Below are 6,460 nucleotides of genomic sequence, written 5' to 3' on the forward strand. Positions count from 1 at the left end.
GACGTGAGGGTACCGAGCAACGTAGGGGTGCATCACCGTGCGAGTTTGTGGTGAGGCCATATCGAACCATGACTTCACCAGCCAGTGTGAAGCAGCGGTGTTTCGCAGGGAGGCAGCGTGGGTGTGGAGCTGCGGCAGGGCTGCCTGCCTCTCGCGGGTGCTTGAACACTGTTTCTAGGAGAAGGAGCTGGTTTCACAAAAGACGAAGCCAATTAGTCATGCGGTTTGCACTTTCTGATTTCCAGGCTATTTGCCTGTCCTATAGCAGGTTTAGCACCAGCAGAAAGGTTACCAGGCCCTTGGTCTGCAGGGAAGGGTGAGATGCTGGGAACTGTCATGCAAAGCCCGGAGATGGTGAGCGCAGCCGTTGCTGGATGGGGCGTGGGCAGCTAAAGCTACCAAGCTTTGTCTTGTAGCTGCCGACTGGTTACAGCTAGTATGTCTCTGATGGTCAAATGTTGTAACATGTAATTAATTCTGACTAGAAAGCTGGTCAGTCTAAGATAGTGGATAAAATTTGGTTTGTCATGTCAAGCTTTAACTATAAATTCTGACACTTGTTTCTGCAGGCACATACCACAAGCTTCCATATAACCTCCCTTTAAATGTGTAAGGAGATTAAAACATCTGTTGCCTAAAAATAATTAACTAAAATATTCTGTTCATTAAATATTATTTATGTCCTTCATTGCATCTCAAAAATACATATTTATGTATGCATTGTGCTATAAAATATATTTTTATATATGTTGTGCTGTAAACACTTGTGCCTCACTTACTGCTATTTGACCCAAAGAGCTTTGGTTCAGTTTGATAGCAGTGCAGAAATGAAAGTGTTCAATCTTGAAATAAAATTTGATCTACTACTTTTGGTCAGGTATTTATAGGTGGAGTGCAAAATGTTGTGTCAAGGAACTTAATGTTCATATAAGAGCAAGATTAGATTAGGAGCTAAGAACATTTACACAGATTTGAGTGAGGAGACAATTATGTATTTTGGTTCCAGCGTTTGACTCTGGCAAAGATTTTTTTGATTGAAACATACTTATGATAAAATACTGTGCCAAAATACAGGTATATGGAGCAAAAAGAAATGGTATATTGAGAATTAATTTTCAGAAGACCCAGTCGGCAATATGAAAATGTGCAGATGACAGAGAAGATGCTGGCATTTGTCTTAAGATAATGTGTGTTTGGCAGTGAGTCTCTGGAGATGGTAAACTATAAATTTGAAGTTTCCCAGGGGTATTTAAACATGGCAAGTGGAAAAAGAGAAGCTCGGTTACAGAACTTGAAGCACATGCTTATGTCACATAAATACCGTGCTCAAAAATACCTAAACAAAAAGATGGAATTCACATCTAAGTGGCAAGGAATGTTTTCTGTTTGAATGGAAAAAATAAATTGTGTGAAGAAAGTTCTAAATTCTTTTAGTTTTTCTGCAAATTGATTGCACAGGAATATTACAGTTAGTTCCAGCTTATCTCCTCTTACTATGAACTTATTGTCTGAAGCTCTACTAAATCTGCTAGATGTATTTTTTAATTTCTTGGAATACCTATGGAAATATTCAAATGTTTTCTTTCCTTGAATCTGTTGCCTTAATACTCAATGGAATATGAGTGGATGCCAGCAGAAGTCTTAATTTCTGTACCACAACATATGATTTGAAGCATTTAAAAAAAATACCTTGTTTATGTTTGTCCTAGTTAAATGCCTCTGGAGATTATCTGTGGTTGTGTTCTAGGAAACCAATGTAGAGCCTTAACTGGAGCTCAGAGCTCTCATCTGAGCTTGAGTCTAGCTATATGACGTGGCTTCTGCCTCTTCCTACGGTTTCCATGTGTATGTGTGAAACAATCTGGATTGGTGCGAATAGTAAGCTGTACTTGAATATGAAAAACCCCTCTCATTGGACTAGCAGTCAGCTAGGGAAAATAGTACTTGGGCTTCTATGAGCACTGCAAATCATAAGATTGTGCTGTTGTTGATGTACTTGGGAAGCTCAAGTGATGTGAGTTTAAAAACACAAGAACCGATGTACTTTTTATCCTGCTTTTTGCTATTCACTACTAAGAATATGCTCATCTCTGATCTAGTTGCCTAGTCCTAGGCAACTAGAACTCTGAATTTAATTTTAATTCTTTTCTTTTTCTTCTTCCAGTTAGCAGACTTGAGGAGAGGGAGGCAGAACTCAAGAAAGAATACAATGCACTTCATTCAAGACATACAGAGGTAGGTCGTTACACCAAGATGGATTCAGGATATCTGTAAAAATGTAGATGTATGGAAAACTTTGTGAGCAGTTAGGAAGATTATTGGACATTTTGGTTTATTCACTGACACTTGATGTTTGTATTGCTAAAGTTAGTTGTAACCAGGCTTCATTTGGCTATGTAGTTTTTCTCATTTGCATCTAAGAGTCTTATTTCTCCATGTTAGTTTGATTACACATTTGTCAATTTTATAGCTTTGTCAGATAGTCAGAAGTTTTAAAAAACAGGAATTTGGTTTTTCATATTTCAAAGGCAATCTTCAAAGCATGCTAACAAACTTCAATCTCAGTACTCTTTCAGGCAGTTTTCTGTGTTGGTTTTACTTGTACCATTGAAGGAACAAATACCTTCAAAAACTGGCCTCATACTGAGATTCATGATTAAAAGAAGTCCCTGCCATACTTACTGATAGCTATTGAAAACAGTATTTGCTAATGAAGATGGGACAAGTTTGACTTTGTATGGTAAATTAAATAAATAAGAGTCACACTTTTAAAGTTGGTTCTAAAGCATAAACAGACTTGCAATGCTTTGATTTTTAGTAGCAGGTCATCTTTCCCATGCAGGGGATGCTTACTGCCTAACTAGTATACTTATTTTAGTGAGGAAATCGCTAGGTTCTCTGTATAATTCTGGTTAATCTGAATTCCCACTGTTGAGCACAGTTCTCCTTACTCTGATTGCTTTGCCTTTGTTTGAAAGTCAGATAGCTGCTTTTAGATCATCACAAACAAAGAGGGGAATGCAGTACTGACTGTTCCTAATTCAAAAGACCACATGTGGGGAAAGGGGAAGCAAATACACATGTTGGATTTGGTTACCTTTAATACTTCCTTAGCAGTCTTAAGATGAGTATGTTACACTGACAGCAGCTGAAAGTGGCTTGGAACCACAACCAGCAAGTAGCTTTTGAGTATTGCGTGACAAGACTTCTGCAGCGCTTAAAAATATTCATATGTTTACTGAAATCCTAATGTATTTAAGATCACGTTTGTTACTAAATAGTTGCTTTAGAACGCTGCATCTGTTGAAAACTGGAAACTTAAGTAAAATGAGAAGTGGCAAAGCTTAATGCTGCCCACCTACGTTCCACATCCTTTTGAACTGGAAGTACTTGAGAGTACTGTGTGCTTGCAAAGCTGTTTTATTTTAGTTAGAACCTATGGGTTTTATCACAATAGAAGTGGCACAGGTTTTTATTGAATCCTGTTTTGCAGAGTTCAAGATAACTAAATGTATTGGGCACCATTAATTCAATGAAATGCTAATGAAATGTTCTGAATATCTTTTTACGTAGGTTTTGCTCCAAAATGGACAACAGCCTCTGCTGGTTTGATTCCAATTTATTAAATGCTTTTACATCTTAAATTCACTGTCTTTGGTGTAGGGAGAGGTGTTTCCTTGGGCTTTATTATTACTGAGGTGGCTATGTCTTTTCTTCATAAAGAAATAAGTTGTAAAGCAAGATGGTATATTCATATCTCTGTGCTCCTCAAATCAGGTCTCATGTTTTCTGTACTCCTTCCTTTCAGCATGTTTACTTCCTTCTTTCTTTGCTTCCCCAGTCTCAGCATTTTTCTCTTTAATTTTTAATGTTTTAGCGCTCTGCCTTGGTTTAGCCAACTCTGACAACCCAAAATAATTAAGGAAATTAGGATGATGAAAAAAAAACTTGTATTACATAGCTTCTAAGAACACACACCTTTAAGTTAGGATGTGTCTGCTTTTGTCTACGTAGAATTTGATCTCTGTCTTTAAGTGACAAGTGTGCATAAACATTACTAGAGGTACAAAATTCTCAGGCCTCCAGCTGGCAGCTGCTGAAATACAACAGTATATTAAAGATAGGACATGACAAGTTGATGGGATAATGGGTTTGTGGGCTATGAAAGCTTCTTTGGGCTGGGAACTAAGGACGAAGGATAGCTACCAGCAGTGTGGTTGTTTATAGAAGGTTGGGAGCCTTTTTCACAACTGTGTGACTAACCTCAGGAGGGTAACTAGATAGTCCTTATCTTCATTTGTAAAGGCATTTTTGAGCACAATTAGAGACCATTGGGAATCTTGCAAAGTACAAACTTCCTGATGTACCTTGCTTTAGTCATAGGCTGTCTCAGGAGGTCAGCGTTTTAGTACTGGTATCTGGTGTGTGTTTAAGACTCAGGGACTGAAATCCTGAGGACTGGCTTAGAGTGTCTTTTAATAGTCCCCATCTTCCCCCGTCCCCTTTGTGATTTCCTGCTTACCTTTCTCACAACAAATTCTAATGTTTTAGGTCTGTGTAGTAACTTTTTTCTTTTAATGCAAGATATTTTGGCAAATATCCAACCTACTTTAAGCATTTAGTTGTCAAGTTTATTGGCTTAAATATTTCTCAGTACTTGTTTCTGAAACATTTCTTTCTTTCATGTTTTTCTAGGAAGGAATACTTTTTTTCCTTCTGAATCAGCTTCACTATTGTCTTTGCAAGTCATCCATTTTTGGTACTTACTGAAATGGCAGTTGTTTTTCTTTCTAATGCTCTGTTCATTATTTGCTCAATTGAAAGATTTATTTTTTTTTTAGCTCTAAGCTGTTGGCATTGATTAATTTGACAGATGTCATGTTAAAGATGTGACTTGACTGTATTTTCTGCAATCTTAGTTTCTAGCAATTTTTCTCTATTCTGCCCATCTCTGCTATTTGCTTCCCTCCATTCCCCCCTTATTCTTTAATTCACAGCTTAGTATTTGAGACTTGGATGTCTTTCTCTTGACTTGACTGAGGCTCTGTAACCATGTCCTCTTTCAGCACTAACCCTACCTGCCTGTGGCTACCTCTTTGCTGGAGCTCACTGCCCAGCAAGGTTGCTGGCTCAGCAACTCGCAGGAATTTCACCTAAACAGTTTCAGTCAAAATGGACCAAGACCTACTTAAACTGAGTAAGCCATGGGAAGTTGCAGCAGTGATGCGAACCCGCCCGCAGTGCGGGGAGTGCTGGGAGCGCTCCGTGGAGCTCAGCCGGGCCAGAGGCGGGGCTCGGCCTTGCCGCTCCAGGGCACCGGCGTGTCCTAGCAACGAGGTGTGTTTACAGTTGCAGAGCCTGCCTCGGCTTGTAACAGTTCTGGCAAGCGGCTTTGGCCTTCTTCACCCTTCGGTTGAATTGGCCTCTATCTTTCTTGCTGCTCTCTGTAAAATGGGAGATAAGCTAACGAGTGTGAGGGGAATACATCCCCTTAAGCTTCCTCCCGTGGTAAGTCTGTGCTTGAGCTAACCGGCTTGATTTTTAAGTGGATTAGGGTATGATAACTTGAGCAGTTGAGTTGGCAGATTGGAAGGTGGAGTGTAACTGGGCATTTGTAGCAGGTAGTGAAGAGAATAAACTGTTCGATCAGAATGGAATGTATGAATGCAGCCTGAACATGTTCTTACATCCATGTCGTGATCCGCTGCTTAGTTAATATGCTCTGGTCCCTTGTCTTTCCTCTGCTGGCAGCCGATTTTGATCTTGCACTGATCTTCCTCTGTTCTAATGCTCAGGACAGATGAGCAATAAAGCAGTATGCTGGAGTTCCTGAATTTGAACTTCTGGAATCTAACTATGCAAAGTCTTGTTTCCATCTTTCTCTGGCTATAAAGGACCAGGTGCAGGAAGTAATCGTACGGGCACAAGGGCAGTACGCTAGGAAGTTGAACGGTTGACAGTAGTATAATCCAAAAATCTTCAGACCTTTGCTCTCTAGATTTAGAAAGGAATTTTGTTACTCAGTTACAGCTTTTACTTGAAATTCTGTTCTGATTAATAGAAAATTGACTTGTTATGTTGCCTGCATAAAAGCAGTCCTGTCTTCTATACGTGCCTGCTGGTGCTTTTTTGCCTTTGCTGCAAAGAGGTGATGCGCTGCTGCTGGTGACTCTTTCAGAGCAAACCCCCTGAGTAGGAGGTAAAGGGTCTTACTTTCCTTTTCAGGATAGTTAATAGAGCACACTCTATAACTTTGGCACTGGCTTTTCAAAGGCGTGGCTGAAGGCTGTTTTAAGTTTATTACTCAGGAAACCAAGGCATAGCAGTACTTTAGCATTTATTTGAGAGCCAACACCTGTGGCACTTCTCTGCACAGATTTCCAAAACAATTTTTTTTTTTCTGTTTAAGGAAGTGATTCTTCCTATCATTTGGGAAATACAAGGCTAAGACGGTTCGATA

This window comes from Cariama cristata, unplaced genomic scaffold (genome assembly GCF_000690535.1).
Source record: "Cariama cristata isolate BGI_N322 unplaced genomic scaffold, ASM69053v1 scaffold9655, whole genome shotgun sequence".
Taxonomy (NCBI): domain Eukaryota; kingdom Metazoa; phylum Chordata; class Aves; order Cariamiformes; family Cariamidae; genus Cariama; species Cariama cristata.